The following is a 21357-nucleotide window of genomic DNA, read 5'->3' as shown; positions in this document are numbered from 1 at the left end:
CACTTTCTTCTGTGTTTCACACCCAGGAGGGAATCTCTGTAATAGTTAGGGTAGCTAGTTATGTGTTTTGGCATTTGAAACGCGAAGAAATTTCATGTGCAAGCAAATTCTTTCATGCATTTATTGATTTTTTTCAGCTAAATGACCCTGAAATTGAAAAGCATTTCAAATGAACTCAGAAAAGGATGAAAGTTGGCATGGTATCATAATTTCACCCACATAGCATGTGCAAAAAAGTAGAGAGGGTTACCGAAAAAACTGGATGCACTTCGTGTACAAAATGGACAATCTGTTTCGAAGTATCAGGGTTTCGGACGAAAACTCATCCGTTACAAAGGCATTTCATTTTTAAATAACTTAAGCATTACCAAATTGAATATAATGATAAAACATAAGAAAAAAGAATCACTGGAAAATGTATTTTTAAAGTTAAGTTATTCACAAACTAGTGATTCACACAAATTTCAAATAATTCAAAATTTAAACTATTCAAATTTAAAAACTACCGGCACTAACTGAAAGTTTCTAAAAACTATCAAAAATATTCACAAAGAAACTCTAAATACAGCAAAAAACAACTAAAAATAAATAAAACTAAATAAATAAAGCAGAAAAGAAAAAACTAAATGAAAAAATCCCACCTACCGGGCCACAGCAGCCTGCATACGACTAGAAACCCAACCTGTTGTTGGGCCAGGATGCAGGCCCGCAAGCCCAATAGGCCCCACAGGGCAGAGTAGCAGATGTAGGCCCAGAAGGCCTGCTTTAGAGAGGAGCTCGAGACAGCAGCGGCGGCGGGGCTTATAAGCAGGTGTGAGCGCTCTACGGCTAGCGAGGTGGGACTAAACTTCTGCGCCCCTCGCCTGGCAGCGCACCCCCTTTAGTACCGGGTCGTGGCACCAACCGGTACTAAAGGGGGGGCCTTTAGTACCGGTTGGAGCCAGGATCCGATACTAAAGGGGGGTGCTTCCCCCCGCTTGGCCTGGCCAGAACAGGCCTTTAGTACCGGTTGGTGGCTCCAACCGGTACTAAAGGTGTCCCCTATATAAGAAACACTTCGAAAATTTTCAGTTTCTCATCTCCCACTTCTCTCTGCCGCCGCCCCGTCCCGCGCCGTCGCCGCCCCCGTGGCGCCGTCCCCGTCGACTCCGCGACGCCCCCGTCCTCGTCGCGTCGTCCCCGTCGACTCCGCGGCACCCCCGTCGCCGTCCCGGTCGCCGATCCCCTCGCTTCGCCATCGCCGTCGCCTTTGGATCGCCCTCGCCGTCGCCGTCGCCTCGACCTTGCCCGCGCGCGCTGTGAGCCCCTCCCCCGGCCCCTCTCCTCCCTCCAATTGATCGTAGCGCTACCGGCGCCGGCGCCGGCGCCGACCGTAGCGCACACACACGCGCGCGCGCACACACACTACATGCACACACACACACATACACACACACACACACTACACACACACTAGACGCGCACACACACACAATTTTTCTGTTTTTAGCTTTTAGTTTTTTCTGTTTTTCTGTTTTTCATACAAAGTTTTAGATGAATTAATTAATTAGATTAGATTAATGTCAAATAGCATGTAGAAATGTTAGTTATAACATATATAATGTCAAATGTTATAGAAATGTTAGTTATATAGAAATGTTAGAAATTTTGGAAATGTTAGTTTTAGCTAGCTAGATGAATTAGATTAATTTCAAATTGTTAGACGATGATCGATGTTTTTTTAGTTTCTTATATTTTTAGTTATAAAATTTAGAATTTGCATATATGAAATCATCACAATCCATCATTTAAAAAATGTTACTTTACTTTTGCGGCATATAGTATTTTGTTGTCGACGATGCCCGGCCCGCATCCTCGCCGTCGACACGTCCGCGACGACGTCCTGCTTCAGAGGACCCATGTCCGGGAGTGGGCTCCGCCGGGCTGGCACTGGGAGGTGCTACCTTCAGGGGCGCGACGCTTGGTGAGCAACCCGGCCCCGGGTCCCGTCATCGACCCTCAGCTCCTTTGGTGGGATTCACGTGGGCCACTTTCAGTGCGGAGGGAGCCGGCCCCGCCGGAGGTGGTACGTCACCGTGTCAGGGAGGAGGACGAGAACGTCCATCGCTACATGGCTGCTATGGACGTCAGGTTCTCCAATACCTGGCAGGTTCTTTGGGGAGATCACCCGAGCTATGATCCAGTGATGGTTCCTTCTCTTTGGGTGTCCACCGCCCGCACCTCAGGAACCGCGAGTGGCCTAGATTACTCTGTACTATTCGATGTTTATTAGCTTTCTAGCTAGCTAGCTAGTGATGTATTCAATATTATATCTATTATTCGAGATGATGTATTCGAGATTATATCTATTATTCGAGACTATACTAAATTGTTTTATATTTCTTTTGGCATAGTTAAATAAAAGCTATGGCGGACAATACCGACAGAGAGAGAGAACAGACCATGCTCGATATTATACGCGGGCCAGATGATGATCAGAATGAAGAAGATTTTGACGGGTCCGAATTTCTAAACAACACCGGAGAGGGTGATATGATATTCGATCGCGACGACCGAGAAGATGAAGTCATGAACTACGACGAAGAACATGTTGATCCTAAAACAACAAACACCGGTGAGGTATATATATTTATATAAGAAGGAATCTGGTGATCATCGCATGTTTTAAATGAGTTGAAGATATATTAACGAATCGATCTTTCTTCTTTCAGCCATCCGGATCGAGCAAATCTTCAAGCAAAAGGACGAAACGAGGCCCGAACAAAAAGTTGAAGGAGGGCGTAAAGTACAATATCGAGGCAATCAGACCTAATGGCGAACCATTAGCGCCTAAGAAGATTGCGGACAAGTTCGTTCGTCAGTGCGGAGTTCTTGTGAAGGACCAACTCCCGATCTCCCTTCCAGAATGGAGAAAGCCAGCAAATCCACGTCCAGATGTTACTTTTGTCGACGAGAATCAAAAAAATCTGCTTTGGGATACTCTCATGGAACATTTCACCCTACCAGATAATTTCATAGAAGCAGACGTGCGGAAAGTCATGGACGCTGCTTTTAGGAAGATGGCGGTTGCATTCAAGAACCACAAGAGAATGACGTGGGAGAAGTACGTCAAGGGAGGAAGGAAGACTCCAGTATTCGAGGGGATACTAGAGAATCAAAGTGCTCATTGGGACGATTTCGTGAAATTCAAGGATTCAGAATTAGCTAAGGAACGGTCGAGAATAAACAAGAAGAATGCCGAAAAAAAGGATAAGTTCCATAAGCTGGGGCCAGGTGGCTACGCGGTGGCAATGCCTAAGTGGGATAAGTCTAAGAAAGAGATGGAGGATGCAGGTGTCACTCCGGTTAGTAAGAGCTGGCCCCCCAGCTGCAGGACTTGGTTCTATGTGCATAGGGGGGAGTTGGACCCGAAGACAGGCAATGTTTCGATGAAGGCATGTCTGAACGGAGCCGACGATGCGCTACTTGTTGCAATAGAAGAGGCTCGATCGGGGGTGTTCCAGCCCAACAGAGAGAACGACGAGCTTACGCGTGCCCTGGGAAATCCTGAACACCTGGGAAGAACACGAGGCAAGGGCGCTATTCCGTGGTATGAGGGGTTTTCGGACTGGAACACCGACTACAGAACCCGTGCGAGAAAGAAGATTGCGGAGGAGAAGAAGAGGAAGATGGAGGAGGAGCAAAGGAAGCTCGACTATGAACGCCTTCAAGGCCTAGAAGCAAGTCAAGCGGAATTGGCAGCTAAATTCCAGCGGCAGCAGGAGCAGATCGACTCACTTAGCCAGCAAAGGGGGTCTCAGCAGCTGCAGCAGCTAGCGGATGATCCAGCATTGGATACCACCGCCCCATCCATGCTGAGAAGCAGCGTGGGTTCCGCCCCGGGCGACGCAGTAGTGCTGGATAGATACCCCGTGGATGACCTCACGGAGAACACTAACTGCGAGCTACACTTCAAAATGAAGAACATATCCATGAAGGTGGCGGACGCCGTTGCTTTTTCAAATTCCCCCGAGGCAACCTTCCATTGCAACCCGATTCCAGCGGGCTATGCTCGTGTCTTGGTTGATGAGGTGGTGGACCAATATTCGGGGCTAGAGCTTGACATTCCTGGAGGTGATGAGGAGCACACACTCGGAGATGCCAAACATCGTATCATCCTATGGAGAAAGGATTGCATCATTTTTCGAAGGCCACCGACACCGCGTCACCCGACTCCTCGTCGAAGTTCGCCACCGAGTCAGCAGACTCCCGCTCCTCCAAGTCCAGCAACGCGTGAGGCCACTCCTCCTCCTCCAAGTCCGGCAAAGTGTCAAGCCACTCCTCCTCCAAGTCCGACACAGCGTCAGACGTCCACTCCTCCTCCAAGTCCGGCACAACCTCAGGCCACTCCTCCTCCAAGTCCGGCACAGCTTCAGGCCACTCCTCCTCGTCCAACTCAGCCCCGTCAGCCGTCTCCGCCGCCTCAGCAATCGCAGAAGAGACACCCCGCAGCTATGGTGCGTAGCGGTACCAGTCGAGGTCATAGTACAGGAAGTACAGGCGGAGGCAAGCGATATAAATATGGTCCAAACCTCACTACTCCTCTTCCTGTGAGGGCTTACGACAGGACCGAGGAGCAAACCAATGCCATAGTGCGGGCAGAAGTCGACGCCCATTTTGGACCGAAACCGCCACCGCCGCCAAGGGAGAAAGTGCCTGTGGAAGTAGTTGACCACTTCATTCGTATGGCTCAACCACCAGCTCCTTAGCCTGTTGACACAGACTATGAGCGCCACATCAGGAAGTTACATCGACAACGTCTACAGAAGGAGGCGAGCTCGAGCTCGAGCAAACAACAAGCAGTTGTCGAAAAATGCGGGAAAATCGTTGCCCAGCTGGGAGAACAGGCGGCGCAATCGACCCCCCCGCTTGTTGTGCCGACAACACGTGACAGTACGCGCGCCCAATATTATTGTGGCCAAACAGTTTACGTTCCCGAGGTGGGCGATGTGGTAATAACCCAGGAGCATATAATGCAGGCTGAAGAACTCAAGATCACTGTTGGACAACTCCTCGAGATCGAGGACATGCCTGTGATTACAGAGGAGGAAATAAAACGGAAATATGTCCGGGGCCAACCTTTGGTCAAGCCAGAAGATGTCAAGAAGCTCCCAACGAGAATGTATGAATTGCATCAATGGTACATGGACATTACTAAGAGATCCGATAGAGAGTCCTTGATGGTGTATGTCAAGAAGGATCATTACTACCATGAGAAAGCTGTGGCCGTTGAGTATTCTGAACTGTTTTAGTTATACAATCAAGACGCACTCGACAAATCTATCGTCAGTTGCTATTGTCTGTAAGTGATTTCTTTCTGTAATTTAAGTCTCAAGCTAGCTGTAGTGATCCTTTTGATCAATCATTACCTGTAATTATCCTCACTATATTCTTTTCTGTGGTATTATGCAGGATGAAGATGTATGAAATGAGAAAAGGTGGACGCTATGGCATTGGGTTCATTGACCCAAACACCGTTAATCAATACACATGGAAAATGAGCAAGTATTATGAAAAGCAGGTAGAGGACAGCATGCTAGAGTTCTTGAAGCGCCTCAAATACAATGAAGATATACTACTTCCTTACAACTTCGAGTGAGTCACACTTTCTTGTACTACAAATTCTCTGTTTTTGCCTACTAGCTAGCTACATGTTTTTGCTTACATATGCCCGCTTAATTAAGACATGCAAACGTGTGTGCATGCAGATTTCACTGGATCTTGTGTATCATTAAAGTTGACGCCGGAACAGTTGAAATACTGGACTCGCTACTCAAAGCAAATAGTGACTACAACATCTTGTATGGGATAGTCAACAGGTAATTTCAATCATTATTAACTATATATCTCGGCCTATTTAGTTCGTCATTTCATGATATGAACTATTTAATAACCACTTTATTCATTTTCTTTGTCGGCGGGCAGGGCTTGGGCAAGGTTCATCAGCGTCACGGAAGGCGAATGGAAACCACAGCTGAAATGGTTTCGATCCAAGGTAAGTAATTAAGTAGTACTAGCTAGCTAGCTAGCTGCCATCTCTTTAATTATCATGCTTGATTAATTATTATCTGATCAAATTAAATTCCATTCTCGTAATAAAGGCCCTGAAGCAGGCGCAGGGGACTAATCTGTGTGCATACTGCGTTTGCGAGAACATTCGCATGATGGCGTCCGAAAGGAGCAAATCTCAAAGACAGGAATGGGTACGCTTGTCAGAACACTATTCACAATTTTTACACCATTATCGATATCTAGTCACACAACTAATACACATGCATATTGATCTCCTTCTTAACAGTTCAAAGAGGTGCGGGAGAAGCTCCTAGAAACGGAGCGCGTAGAAGCACTTCAAGAGGAAATAGCGGGATTTTTGCTCGACCAGGTCATAAATCCGAAGGGAGAATACTATTACCCGCTACCGCCCCCATCGAACATGTCATGAACCACTTGCAATTGTCATCATGCTCCGAAGGCACCAATTAGGATAATGCCACTGGCTCCGAAGGCAACATGCATATGTAGGAGAAATTGTATATAGCTATACATGTGTGTATGTGTAAATTAATATGGTGGTTTGTGAGACATTGATGATATATATATATATATATATGATTGGTTCTACTAGAAATTCTATTTATATATATACATGCATAACGTGTACAATGTGTAGTACCGTAAAATACCAGCAATAGAAAAAGAATTAAAATGGAAAACACAAAATTAAATGAAAAATAAATCATAAAACCAAAAATCCCCCAAACATTTTAGTACCGGTTGGTGTTACCAACCGGTACTAAAGGGCTCCCGGCCCCCGGAGCTGGCTTGTGCCACGTGGTTGCCCTTTAGCACCGGTTCGTGCTGAACCGGTACTAAGGGGGGGGGCCTTTAGTGCCGAAATGTTAGTGTCGGTTCCGAAACCGGCACTAAAGGGCCTTACGAACCGGTGCTATTGCCCTGTTCTGCACTAGTGCTCCCTCTTCACCGCCGTCGATCGCCTCGTCGCCGGCACCACCGTGGTGAGCCTCTTGTTCTTATCTTCTTTCTGCAAGATAAAAATTCTTACTTGAGATAGATAATTGTCTAATTTTCTTACTTTTATTATTCCTTGTTATTATATAGTGCGATGGTTCTGGTATCCGCCCCCGTCGGCCCTCATCCTCTCTATGATTCAGATATGGTATATATTATCTTTTTATAACTATTTGGTTCATTTATTGTTTATGACAATTATGCCGACCAACGTGACATAGATTTTATTTATGTAGGAGGTGGTTGAACCGGAAATTCCAACCGACCCTATAGTCGAGAGGTTAAATTTAGTCGAAGAAGAAAACAATTACTTGAAGGAAAAAATAAAAAATTGAAGAGGAGAAGATGATATTGGAGTTGCATGTTGCGGATGTCGTCGATGATCACAAGATCAAGATGGATGCAATCCGGTTGAAGATTAGAAAGATTAGAAAATATGCCATTCATACCGAGGCTTGGTATCATTATGCCGTTGGATCAATTGTTACCTTAGTTGTGATTATGATCGCACTTGTTGCTGCATTGAAAGGTTTTACATAGTTTCAATGTATGGTTTAACTAGATGCTCTGGAGAGCTATATGTTGTTCAATTTGAACTATGTATGTACCTTGGTTTTAATGTGATGATGAACAACTATTAATTTGGTCACTTATCTATCCATGTTCATTTCTAGTGCTTTTCAATTTCCGGGTCTTATAGCTGAAAAAAGAGTAAATACATGAAAAATAACAAATGAAGTCAAAAAGGGTTGAAAATTGATGATATGGCTTTAAATGGTGCATTTTGAACATACAAAAACTATGGAGTTCAAATAAGTTAAAAAAAATGAAATCCTTTTGTAACAGACGACTTTCCGTATAAAAAGAGATTGTCCGTTTTGTACACGAAGTGCATCCAGTTTTTGCCGTAAGCCTCTCTACTTTCTTGCACATGCTATGTGGGTGAAATGATGATATCATGCCAACTTTTAACCTTTTCAGAGTTCATTTGTAGTGCTTTTCAATTTCAGGGTCTTATAGCTGAAAAAAATCAGTAAATGCATGGAAAATAACAAATGAAGTCAGAACGGGTTGAAAATTGATGATGTGGCTTTGAATGGTGCATTTTAAACATAGAAAAACTATGGAGTTCAAATAAGTTCAAAAAATGAAATCCTTTTGTAACAGACGAGTTTCCGTATGAAACACTGATATTTCGAAAGAGATTGTCCGTTCTGTACACGAAGTAGATCCAATTTTTGCCGTAAGCCTCTCTACTTTCTTACACATGCTATGTGGGTGAAATGATGATGTCATGCCAACTTTTAACCTTTTCAGAGTTCATTTGAAATGCTTTTCAATTTCAGGGCCTTATAGCTAAAAAATCAGTAAATGCATGAAAAATAGCAAATGAAGTCAGAAAGGGTTGAAAATGGATGATGTGGCTTTGAATGGTGCATTTTGAACATAGAAAAACTATGGAGTTCAAATAAGTTCAAAAAAATGAAATCCTTTTGTAACAGATGAGTTTCCGTATGAAACCCTGATTCTTCGAAAGAGATTGTCCGTTTTGTACACGAAGTGCATCAAGTTTTTGTCGTAAGCCTCTCTACTTTCTTGCACATGCTATGTCGGTGAAATGATGATACCATGCCAACTTTTAACCTTTTCAGAGTTCATTTGTTGTGCTTTTCATTTTTAGGGTCTTATAGCTGGAAAAAAAATTAGTAAATGCATGAAAAATAGCAAATGAAGTCAGAAAGGGTTGAAAATGGATGATGTGGCTTTGAATGGTGCATTTTGAACATAGAAAAACTATGGAGTTCAAATAAGTTCAAAAAATGAAATCCTTTTGTAACAGATAAGTTTCCGTATGAAACCCTGATTCTTCGAAAGAGATTGTCCGTTTTGTACACGAAGTGCATCGAGTTTTTGTCGTAAGCCTCTCTACTTTATTGCACATGCTATGTCGGTGAAATGATGATACCATGCCAACTTTTAACCTTTTCAGAGTTCATTTGTAGTGCTTTTCATTTTTAGGGTCTTATAGCTGAAAAAAAATCAGTAAATGCATTAAAAATAACAAATAAAGTCAGAAAGGGTTGAAAATTGATGATGTGGCTTTGAATGGTGCATTTTGAACATAGAAAAACTATGGAGTTCAAATAAGTTTAAAAAAATGAAATCCTTTTGTAACAGACGAGTTTCCGTATGAAACCCTGATACTTTGAAAGAGAAACAAAATAAAATAATCAGTAAATGCATGAAAGTTTAATAGAAAAAATAATTATCTCAAAATAAAATAAATAAGTAATTTGAAACAAAATAATATAAACTTTAATAAAATATATAAGTAGAAATAAAATAAAATAAAATAAAATAAACTTTAATAACATAAATAAAATTTATGAAACTAAAATTATCAAAGTATTTTCTGTTCAAAACATTATAAACAACCTCTAAAATTTATCAAACTAAAATTATATAAAATTGATGTAACTAAAATTATCAAAGTATTTTCTGTTCAAAATCATTAAAAGCAAAAGGAATTTTCATAAAGAATTTTGTTTGTTAGAAACTTTAATAGCAAATATATATAAGTAGAAACAAAATAAAATAAAATAAATAAGTATTTTGTTGTAAGTAGATACGAAACAAAAAAAGCAAAAAAGAAAACAAAAAAACCGGGAAAAAATAAAAAAAATGCCACCTACTGGGCCACCACGGCCTGAATACGACTAGAAACCCATCAATGGTCCAGGATTCAGGCCCGTAGAAGGCCCAGAAGGCCCATATGGCATAGCAGTGACAATTACGCCCGTAAGCCTGCAATAGAGAGGAGCTCGAGAGGGGTGCGGCAGTGGGGCTTATAAACCACTCCGCGCCCCTCTCAACTAGCTAGGTGGGACTAAACTCCCACCACCACGCTGTTGTGCGCGGCCTTTTGTTGGGGAACGTTGCAGAAAACAAAAAATTTCCTACGGTTTCACCAAGATCCATCTAGGAGTTCATCTAGCAACGAGTGATCGGATTGCATCTACATACCTTTGTAGATCGCGAGCGGAAGCGTTCAAGGAACGGGGATGAGGTAGTCGTACACGACGTGATCCAAATCACCGGAGATCCTAGCACCGAACGGACGGCACCTCCGCGTTCAACACACGTACGGTTAGCGCAACGTCTCCTTCTTCTTGATCCAGCAAGGGGGAAGGAGAGGTTGAGGAAGATGGCTCCAGCAGCAGCACGACGGCGTGGTGGTGGTGGAGCTGCAGTACTCCGGCAGGGCTTCGCCAAGCACTATGGAGGAGGAGGAAGTGTTGGAGAGGGAGAGGGAGGCACCCAAGATCAAGGTAAGAAGTCCTCCATCTCCCCACTATATATAGGAGGGCCAAGGGGGGCGCCGGCCCTAGGAGATCTAATCTCCTAGGGTGGTGCGGCCAAGGGGAGGAATCCCTCCTCCCCAAGGCACCTAGGAGGTGCCTTCCCCTCCTAGGACTCTTCCTCCTTGAAACCCTAGGCGCATGGGCCTCTTGGGGCTGGTGCCCTTGGCCCATGTAGGCCAAGGTGCACCCCCTACAGCCCATGTGGCCCCCCGGGACAGGTGGCCCCACCCGGTGGACCCCCGGGACCCTTCCGGTGGTCCCGGTACAATACCGATGACCCCGAAACTTGTCCCGATGGCCGAAACAGGACTTCCCATATATAAATCTTTACCTCCGGACCATTCCGGAACTCCTCGAGACGTCCGGGATCTCATCCGGGACTCCGAACAACATTCGGGTTACTGCATATACATATCCCTACAACCCTAGCGTCACCGAACCTTAAGTGTGTAGACCCTACGGGTTCGGGAGACATGTAGACATGACCGAGATCGCTCTCCGGTCAATAACCAACAGCGGGATCTGGATACCCATGTTGGCTCCCACATGCTCCTCGATGATCTCATCGGATGAACCACGATGTCGAGGATTCAAGCAACCCCGTATACAATTCCCTTTGTCAATCGGTATGTTACTTGCCCGAGATTCGATCGTCGGTATCCCAATACCTCGTTCAATCTCGTTACCGGCAAGTCACTTTACTCATACCGTAATGCATGATTCCTTGACCAGACACTTGGTCACTTTGAGCTCATTATGATGATGCATTACTGAGTGGGCCCAGTGATACCTCTCCATCATACGGAGTGACAAATCCCAGTCTTGATCCGTGTCAACCCAACAGACACTTTCGGAGATACCCGTAGTATACCTTTATAGTCACCTAGTTACGTTGTGACGTTTGGCACACCCAAAGCACTCCTACGGTATCCGGGAGTTACACGATCTCATGGTCTAAGGAAAAGATACTTGACATTGGAAAACTCTAGCAAACGAACTATACGATCTTATGCTATGTTTAGGATTGGGTCTTGTCCATCACATCATTCTCCTAATGATGTGATCCCGTTATCAATGACATCCAATGTCCATAGTCTGGAAACCATGACTATCTGTTGATCAACGAGCTAGTCAACTAGAGGCTTACTAGGGACATGTTGGTGTCTATTATTCACACATGTATTACGATTTCCGGATAACACAATTATAGCATGAATAAAGACAATTATCATGAACAAGGAAATATAATAATAATGCTTTTATTATTGCCTCTAGGGCATATTACCAACACCTTTGGTCCTGGTTGGTGGCACCAACCGGGACTAAAGGTGGGCATTAGTCCCGGTTCGTGCCATCAAACGATGGAGGAGGAAGGACGCCGTGATGACGGCTCCGGTGACCGAATGGAGGGGGAAGGACACCTTGATGACGGCTCCGGTGACCGAACGGAGTTCGGCCAGGTATATATATTAATTAATTAAGCATGTGCTGACCATAGCTAATTGATGCATTAATTGTTTTGTATGTACACATATTAACTCTCTTCTTTTTCTTCTTTTCTAGCCCTCCGGATCGAGCAACACTTCGGTAACGAGACGAGGCCCGAAGAGAAAGTTGCACGTAGATGAAAGGTACACGATCATCGAAACTGATCGCGCTGGCCAACCGATTGAACCTCTCCGGACCAAGCAAAAATTTAGTGCTCAGTGCGGGGTTCTAGTGAGGGACATGATCCCGATCAGCATCGAGCAACGGTTGAAGCCTAAGGACAAAGACTCTCAGGTGTCTTATGTCAGCGATACGCAGAAAGCTGATCTTTGGACCGCGCTGCAGGAAAATTTCACCTTCCCGCCAGAGGAGGATCCGAAGAATCCAGTTAAAAAGCCAATGATAAAGGCTTATGCTCTTAAGAAGATGGCTGAGCTATTCAAGAGGTGGAAGAATGAGCTGAAATCATCGTTTGTCGACCAAGACAAGACTCCAGAATTCATCGGCCGATTTGAGAAGATCAAAGATCAGTGGCCCGAATTTTTCACCAAAAAGAAATCTGAGAGAGCAGCGAAGATGTCGGTGACAAACAAGAAAAATGCTGCAAAGAAGAAGCATCACCATCGCACGGGGTCTGGTGGCTACCTGAAAGCCCGGCCATTGTGGGACAAGGCTAGGAATGACCTCATTGATAAAGGGATCGAACCAGAGACGCGACGCTGGCCAGACCGTTGCAGGACTTGGTTCTTCGGGGTTGGGGGGAAATTGGACCCTGTAACAGGGAAGTGCGTTTGGACCGACGAGCAGCTGAACATACCCATCGTGAAGCTTCAGGAGTATCTCAAAAAGGCGCAACAAGGGACGTTCGTTCTGGACAGAGAGAACGACGAGCTCACAGAGGCCCTCGGGAACCCTGAGCACCCTGGACGGACACGAGGCACGCCAGGCTCCCTTTCGTGGAAGGCTGGATTTCCCGACGCAGGCGGTTACAAACGCCTGGAGTGGAAGAAGAAAAAGGAGTTGACCCAAATATAGGCGCTGCATGCAAGGGTACAAGCGCTAGAGGAACGAGAGGCAGTTCGCAGCACGCGACCTGCCGAAGCTACACCCGAAGCTACCCCGCCATCTCAGCGGAGAAGCAGTGTGGCTTCCACGGAGCTGCTTCAGGAGCCTGTCTTCACGGCTCCTGCTAGCTACCCCGTAGATGCTATCACGGAGTCTCAGCATTGCCACCTTATGACGTAGTGGATGGAATTGAAAGTCAAGGCGGTTGTTGGCTCTGTTGCACCTCCTGAACCTGGTGCAACTTTTCACTGCCGGCCGATTCCAGAAGGATATGCTAGGGTGATGGTGAATGAAATCACAGAAGGATTTGAGGACCTCCAGCTTGCCACCCTATGGGTGAAGGGGAGACTCGGCTAGGTTCTTGTCTGAAGACTCCATGCCTATGGAGGAAGGAGCTCATCAACCTTCCGAACTGGATGCCTCCGCCTCCTCCTCCTCCTCCGGCGAGTCAGGCACTCCGCCTGCTCCACCACCTCCTCCTCCGGCGAGTGACGATCAGGGCACTCAGCCTCCTTCTCCGGCGCGTGGCGGCACTCCGCCTCCTTCTCCGCCTACGCCGGCGTGCCCGAGCAACCACCAGCCTCCTCCTTCTCCGCCTCACTAGCAAGGGCGGAAGAGACCCACCGCCGTCCCGGCTGCTCCGGCGCGTCGTAGTCCTTCTCCTCCGCCTCGTAGTCCTTCTCCTCCTTCTCCTTCGCTCCGTCTGCTCCGACGTCTAGCAGTACAGCCAGAGGCAGGAGGCAATACAGATACGGTCCACCTCTCAAGCCTCTAGAGAAGTTACCGTACGAGAGGACCGTGGAAGAAAACAAGAAGATCGTGGAAAAAGAAGTGAAGGACTTCTTTGAAGGGGCGAAAGCAGAGAGACATCCACCTCCGGAGGAGAAGGTAGATACAGTGAAAGCAAAGCGCACTATCGATGCCCTGAGGAAACCACCAAAATCTCCGCCGAAAACCAACTATGAGCGCGTTACTGAAAAGACATATCTCGAAGCGGAGCGGTCGGGAAGTACTGTCAGTGATCAAAGGTTAAAAGAACGACGAGCAGCTGGGAAAAAATTGCCCAGCTCGGCGAACAAGCGAACCAATCGTGCCCCCGCTCAATGTGTCTAGCGACATCGTCGCTAATGCTCCGGGGATGGTGCCCGGTTATAGCAATCTTGGAGATTACCTGCCCGATGATGTACATTATGATTTCTTGGAGGTGGACGAACCCAGATACGAGTACGGGAAGCCTCGCGTCAAAGATGAAAAATCTCTAACAACGATGATGCGAAGATTCCATAATTGGTACAAGAAAACCTGCACAGAGTCTGGGGGATGGATACTTTGTATCTGAGAGTTAAGGAGGAGCATGACCTTGTTGGAATTGATCTGTTGACTGTTCCATTTGAGGAGTTCTTCCTATTCTTCAATCAAAAGGCCCTCGATAAATTAACGGTCACTTGCTATTGTCTGTAAGTACTACATCTATCATTAAGTCTCTATATATAGCTCAGCTCTTTCATTGCATGTATTTATAATTATCCTCACTATATTATGCAGATTGAAGATCGTCGAGTGCAGAAAAGCAGAAATGTATGATATTGGGTTCATTAACACAAATCTCATAGATGAATTTCAGGTTAAAAAGAGGGCCGAAGATGCTGAGGACAACTTGCTCAAATCATTGTTAATAAATCAAAACAAAGATCTAATAGTCTTTCCTTACAACTTCAAGTGAGTGTTACTGTCGTGTGCATATTCGGTTTCCCTTATTACTCGAGCGAGGTTATAGTAATGTAATTGATGAGTTATGCATGCGTGCGCAGCTTCCACTATATTCTCCTGGAGATTAAGCTTGAGCGGGGACTAGTAACCGTCTTAGACTCGAGACGAAAAGATCCCGAGACCTATGCAAACATGACGAAAATTCTCAACAAGTAAGTTCAATCAATCATTATCGCACCATATCGGCAACTTTTTGTTCATTTCCTGATATCTCAAGTAATAATTATTTTCTTTGTCATTTTCTTTGTCTTGCAGGGTTTGGAAAAAGTTCACCGCAGAAGCTCCGGGACTGCCGAAGGAGCTGCGATATACATATCCGAAAGTAAGTACTACTAGCTAGCTAGTTGCGCACATCTCCCATTGATTCTAGCTACATTCATCAATGCCATTTATAATGCTTCATTACCAGTTTGATTGACATCTATTTCTCGTAAAGTGCTTGTGGCAGGAACAAGGGAATGATTACTATGGATACTACGTGTGCGAGTACATCTACAACGCGACTTTGAAAAATAAGCGGGGCTACTCTAAAAGACAATATGAAGTGCGTAAGCAATAGTATTCACAATTTCATTTTATTACACCATTATTTCTGTTGGGTTTCATTCATATATATGTATTAACCCCCTTCTTCAAATTAGACGTGGTAGATGCGGTATGAACTCCTACCACAAGATCGCATGAAAGCAATTCAAGAGGAATTGGCGGGATTCTTTCTTGACCACGTCATCAATAATGCCGGAGAATACCATGTGGAAGTTGAGTTCAAATGCTAGGGGATTGTAAGAGATCTTACATATTGTATATGTATGTAGCCAGTAGCGTCGGATAGATAATATGAAAACTTGTTGTTTGACCAATCACTCAGAGAAGGAGAGGTCGATCACTTCTCCGGTATGCATGACCAATTTATGTACTTAATGGTTTCCTTCATTTTCTTACTAGCTAGCTGTCGAGGGCCTCTCTATACGTATAGTACGTAGCACCGACCAAGCATGTAGGTAAGAGAGGACACTTCTCTCTATTAATTAATTAGATACCTAACACAATATATGAAACACCTTAATTAACCATACAAAACCCTCAAATCCACCCCCCCTTTCAGAAAAAAACAAAAACCCTAGCCTGGATGCCTATTGGTCCTGGTTGGTGCCACCAACCGGGACTGAAGGGCCTCCTGCCTGGGCTCGCCGGAGCGGCCACGTGGAGGCCCATATGTCCCGGTTCGTATAAGAACCGGGACTAAAGGCCTAGGGCATTAGTAACGACACTTTAGTCCTGGTTCCCGAACCGGGACAAATGGGCCTTATGAACTGGGACAAATGGCCTTTTTTCTACTAGTGTAGGATAGCCCATCGTCGTAGAACTCGCCGAGATGGACGAAGATGAACAAAATTTGTGCGGACAATTGAGAGAAGCAACTCATCAAATTGAATAAACAACAACAATAAAGCCTTTAAACTCATCAAATTGAAGATCTAAAAAAACTTTTCGAAATAGGTAGGGTTGTTGTTTGCATGCCTATAGGAAAGAAAGAAGTAGCATATTGAAAGGATAGGGTTTTCTTTAGCATGGTGTGCAGCAAGATATAATAAAAATAATGTGCTCTAAAGAAGCACCGCATGTCGTTTACATGTTGTGCTCGGCAAAAGATCCACAAGTTGCTAAAACCTTATTAAGTAAAAAAACGGGCTAACATTTCATAGAACCTGAGAAAACAGCCTACATCTACAAGTGCAATATGAATTTAATGAAGGCTGAAAAGAGTAGCATTTAGATGTACAATACCAAGATATTCATTGTTGACAAGCAAAAATATCAACAGTTCAAGTACATGGCTCCGAAGTACAACAATGAATAAAACTCGCATCCTTCTAGAATATTACGACACATCCACCGCATAGTAACCACGAAATCTTGCAAAGCACAAATGTTTGTGACATATTTCATCGACAAGAAAGATGACTGTAATCGGAAGATTGTGACTGTGTAGACCACCACTGGGCCACATGATCGCAGAACCAAACCCTATAGAAAAGCAACATAATTCACTCTAAAGTGGAGCTACAGGAGAAAATGATCATTACAAAGCCAACACCTTTTAGCCGACAGAAGAAAATGCTACAGGAGAAAATGATCATTCCAAAGCCAACACCATTTAGCAAACAGAAGAAAACCCAACAACACTAGCTCCATATATATCAAGTTGGGAACACCTGCAGTTGAGAACATACGTGGATTAGTATGGTGCTAAAACAGTATATACATAGCAAGCAAAGCTAATACAGATTAGTTGAACAAATATCCAAAGTTCAATTGCAGAATAACAAACAATCATGATTATAGCAAACGAGTCATCACCATAGTGAAGACAACAAAGTATGGGGATATTAATAAGGCTCAAACATTCAAGGAAAGAATTAGTAGCATTACCTCTCAAGCCTGGCTGGGTGAAAGCTCTTAAGAGGCATCTGCAAATGTTTTGAGAAACAAGCCTTAAATTTATCATCATCATCATAACACATCCCCCAATTGATCAAATCATATCGACTACAACTAGTCAGCTACTGGTTAACAAAGATGTAATCACAATAACCAGCTCTGTAAACCGACCAAAATACTATGTCAGGTTCCTATCAACACACAAAGCAAACAAGATAAAATAACCGCTCAGAGAACCGGTTAAAGTCATGCACACAGCTGAACAAAACCAGGTGCAAAAGGAGATTTTAGCCCAAACCAAACCACAAAGGTTATGGCCGAAGGTGGACACTTGCAGTGGAGAGAAGCGGTTATTGTTTACATTGTCATACGACACTTCATATGGTCTAAGAATCCTCACTTGGATAATCTAAGATGAATAAAATAAACAATATAAACTTATAGAGGAGCTGAAGATATTGGTAGTAAGCCTCAGAAAGCCGCAAAAATATTGTCATTGGGTATCTGACGGTAATTCCAACATAAAGCTAATCATTATGTGCTTCAATTGCATTACAGGTCTCTAATGTAAAGGAAAAGATTGCCTAGCAACCAGAAAACTAAAAGAATGTCAGAAGAAAAAATGCCTAGCATCAGAATATAACTGCCTTCTGATTCATAGGAAAATAAGCACTCTGTCAAAAGGTGTCCTCAGATTGTTTCAAGGTTTCATCCCATGATACTGAAGAAATAAAGAAGAAATAAAACTATTGAAAAAACTGATCTCTAAAGGATTCAGTTGCAAAGTTGACATCACCCATGCTGCTCATGCTACCCCTCGGATCAAGTGTTGGATTATGCATCAATAACTCCTCATGATCCAAACAGATCATCCACATTGAAAGGCAAGAACAATATCCAAAAAGGATTGAAGATATATACAGCTGCTGAGTTGTGGCCGTGTTTTAATTGGTTCAATTCTGCCAGCGATGTCATCAATGCTTTCAAAAGACTTATTATCCTCATCCCAACTATGTTCTCCACAGCAAACAAGCTAACAAACACAAAAAGAGTCGAGTGAGAACAATGAACCGGAGATTAAAAATATAAGGTATCAGATGGCTCGGTTCAGCGGGATAATCGGCATACAAATCAACTCCTAGGAGCAAACCTGTGATTTGGTTTGTTGAGCTTGAATATTTGGAAATCGTCACAGCCATCACCCAAGGAATGTAAGTAGAAAAGAAATCAAATCAACTGTTCAAAATTGCATCTGTCGAGTCAGATTCAAAAATATGTCAATCAACACAGATCCACCTAAGAGGACCCTAAGACTGGGGCAACAAGTTTCAAATCATATCCTCAAACTAGTTTGGAGAATCATTGCAAACATCAAAGTGGTAATTTTTCCAACCGAAATAGATTAACTGAGTAGGGTATGTATGCAGTCTAGCTGAAACTAAACAGGAAAGCTAAAGGTCATCAGCTAAGAGCGAAAAACTATTCTGTTCAAGTAATCACTATTTGGTCGTTTGAACTATGCACTTGTGCTCATCAGCCTACCTCGTAGAAGTTACAGATCTTCAAGCTCGTCAGCTAGGAGCGAAAGACCATTTTGAACAATGCACTTGGGCTCAGAATATGGGTGGTGATATAGCAGGATGGTGGGCAAGGCAGATAAATGACAGTTATGATGAACAAGACCAAATATAAATCTTCACCATCATCTACAACAAATTAATACATGAGGTTACAGAAATAACAATAAAAAGAACACACAAATTGTTTGCTTCATCGCTTAGAAACAGAAAACGACACACACAATAAGTTTCAACCACCTTGTTGATGTCTTCCACAAGGTGTTCACTAGTAGAAAGGGGGGCAAAGGTCCAGGCCGGGTCAGCCCATTAGTCCCGGTTCAGTCCAGAACCAGGACCAATGGGGGCATTGGACACGGTTCGTGAGCCCAGGGGCCGGCCGGGCCACGTGGGCCATTGGTCCCGGTTCGTCTGGACCTTTGGTCCCGGTTGGTGTGACGAACCGGGACCAATAGGCCTCGCTCCTGGCCCACCACCATTGGTCCCGGTTGGTGGCATGAACCGGGACTAAAGGCTCCCCTTTAGTCCCGGTTCATGCCACCAAGCGGGACCAATGGTGGTGCCTATATATACCCCCTCGCGTAAGAGCAGAGCACACTGCTCTATTTTTTCTGGCCGAGGGGGAGAGGGCTTGGTGGTGCTCTAGATCACCTCCTATGCACACAAGGAGTTCGATGGAATGCCCGAGCCACACTACTTAAGCTTTCTCCTCTCCAAGCTCGACCTCCAAGCTCCATTCTCCTCAATATTTGTCTAGGTTTAGCGGTCCGTCATGCCCCATCCCCGTCTTCACCGCCGTCGATCACCCGCGCCGAGCTCATCGCCGGCACCACCGTGGTGAGCCTCTTATTCTTATCTTCTTTCTGAAAGGAAAAATATTCTTACTTGTATGTTTACATACATACTTGTATTATTTTCTTACTTTTATTATTGCATCTTATATAGTGCGATGGTTTTGGTATCCGCCCCCGTCGGCCCTCGTCCTGTCTATGATTCGGATGTGGGATATATATTATCTTTATAACTATTGGTTCATTTATTGTTTATGAAAATTATGCCGACCAACGTGACATAGATTTTATTTATCTAGGATGTGTATGAACCGGAAATTCCAACCGACCCTATTGTCGAGAGGTTAAATTTAGTTGAAGAAGAAAATAGTTTCTTGAAGGAAAAAATAAAAAAATTGAGGAGGAGAAGATATTGGAGTTGCATGTTGCGGATGTCGTCGATGATCACAAGATCAAGATGGATGCAATGCGCTTGAAGATTAGAAAGATTAGAAAATATGTCATTCATTCCGAGGCTTGGTATCATTATGCCGTTGGATCAATTGTAACCTTGGTTGCGATTATGATCGCATTTGTTTTCGCATTGAAATGTTTTACATAGTTTCAATGTATGGTTTAATTAATCAGATGCTCTGGAGAGCTATATGTTGTTAGATGAGAACTATGTATGTACTTTGGTTTTAATGTGATGATGAACTTCTATTAATTTGGACACTTAATTATATATAATGCACGCAGATGAACTGGCAATGGATGTACGGTGACAGACACAACTCCGAGTACATTAAGGGCGTGCATGAGTTTCTCGATGCGGCTGAGGCAAACAAGCAGAACGGTTTTATGTGTTGTCCATGCACTAAATGTGGGAATACGATGTCTTACTCTAACCGGAAAATCCTTCACTCCCACCTGCTTTACAAGGGTTTCATGCCACACTATAATGTTTGGACGAGGCACGGAGAAATAGGGGTTATGATGGAAGACGGCGAAGAAGAATAGTACGATGACAACTATGTGCCCCCTGAATACGGTGATGCTGCAACGGGGGGAGCTGGTTTATAATTTTGCTGACCTAAAACTAATGGCACTAACAGAAAGTTTATAATTTTTCTAAAACTAATGGCACTAACAGAAAGTTTATAATTTTGCTGACCTAAAAGCAAAAAAGAATGAAAAAATAAAGCAAAAAACAAAATAAAATAAATTATGCAGAAAACAAAACAAAAAACGGAAAAAAATTAAAAATAGCAACAATAAGTATTTTGTTGTAAGTAGAAACAAAATAAAATATATAAAGCAACAAAGAAAACAAAAAAAGTGTTTTCAAATTTGAAAACTAACGGCACTAACAGAAATTTTATAATTTTTCTAAAACTAAAAGCAAAAAGAATTAAAAAATAAAGGAAAAAACAAAAGAAAATAAATAATGCAGAAAACAAAAGAAAAAAACTGGAAAAAAAATAGCAATGCGGCTCGCCCCTGGCCCATGACCATTAGTCCCGGTTTGTGCCGCAAACCGGGACTAAAGGGTTGGTCCTCGTTGCGCACAGAGTTTAGTCCCACCTCGCCAACCGAAGGGCGCTCACACCAGTTTATAAGCCCGTCCCTCTCTGCCTTGTTGAGCTCCTCTCAAAGTGAAAATAGATGCCCCTATACAGGGAATTTGACCTAAATTCATAGTGAATTTCTCTGAAATTCATAGAAATTGATTATGAATTTAGGTCGAATTTACTCTATAGGTGCATCTATGTTCATTTTTAGTAAAGTTAATCACAAACTTGTGATTCACACAAA

General features: G+C 43.7%; 9 non-coding genes across 9 annotated transcripts; all 9 read right to left on the bottom strand.

The window, feature by feature from the left end:
- Positions 1-17149: 17149 nt before the first annotated feature.
- LOC125549802 lies at positions 17150-17270 on the bottom strand. The gene has a single exon (XR_007301516.1). It is a non-coding gene; the product is annotated as a small nucleolar RNA SNORD14 (small nucleolar RNA).
- A 148-nt stretch (positions 17271-17418) lies between these two features.
- Positions 17419-17601, bottom strand: LOC125549718. The gene has a single exon (XR_007301445.1). It is a non-coding gene; the product is annotated as a small nucleolar RNA Z112 (small nucleolar RNA).
- Positions 17602-17658: 57 nt separating this feature from the next.
- Positions 17659-17739, bottom strand: LOC125549756. The gene has a single exon (XR_007301478.1). It is a non-coding gene; the product is annotated as a small nucleolar RNA snoR77Y (small nucleolar RNA).
- Positions 17740-17823: 84 nt separating this feature from the next.
- On the bottom strand, positions 17824-17918 carry LOC125549727. Its single transcript, XR_007301453.1, has one exon. It is a non-coding gene; the product is annotated as a small nucleolar RNA snoR31/Z110/Z27 (small nucleolar RNA).
- Positions 17919-17963: 45 nt separating this feature from the next.
- Positions 17964-18057, bottom strand: LOC125549771. The gene has a single exon (XR_007301492.1). It is a non-coding gene; the product is annotated as a small nucleolar RNA snoR31 (small nucleolar RNA).
- Positions 18058-18291: 234 nt separating this feature from the next.
- LOC125549739 lies at positions 18292-18395 on the bottom strand. The gene has a single exon (XR_007301462.1). It is a non-coding gene; the product is annotated as a small nucleolar RNA Z107/R87 (small nucleolar RNA).
- Positions 18396-18452: 57 nt separating this feature from the next.
- LOC125549768 lies at positions 18453-18538 on the bottom strand. The gene has a single exon (XR_007301489.1). It is a non-coding gene; the product is annotated as a small nucleolar RNA U31b (small nucleolar RNA).
- Positions 18539-18648: 110 nt separating this feature from the next.
- Positions 18649-18741, bottom strand: LOC125549665. Its single transcript, XR_007301433.1, has one exon. It is a non-coding gene; the product is annotated as a small nucleolar RNA snR60/Z15/Z230/Z193/J17 (small nucleolar RNA).
- A 63-nt stretch (positions 18742-18804) lies between these two features.
- LOC125549715 lies at positions 18805-18900 on the bottom strand. Its single transcript, XR_007301442.1, has one exon. It is a non-coding gene; the product is annotated as a small nucleolar RNA Z43 (small nucleolar RNA).
- Between the last annotated feature and the right edge of the window lie 2457 nt (positions 18901-21357).

This window comes from Triticum urartu, chromosome 3, assembly GCF_003073215.2.
Source record: "Triticum urartu cultivar G1812 chromosome 3, Tu2.1, whole genome shotgun sequence".
In the NCBI taxonomy this organism is placed as follows: domain Eukaryota; kingdom Viridiplantae; phylum Streptophyta; class Magnoliopsida; order Poales; family Poaceae; genus Triticum; species Triticum urartu.
The sequence above is the reverse complement of the archived record's forward strand: the minus strand, read 5'-3'. Positions and strand labels throughout refer to the sequence as shown.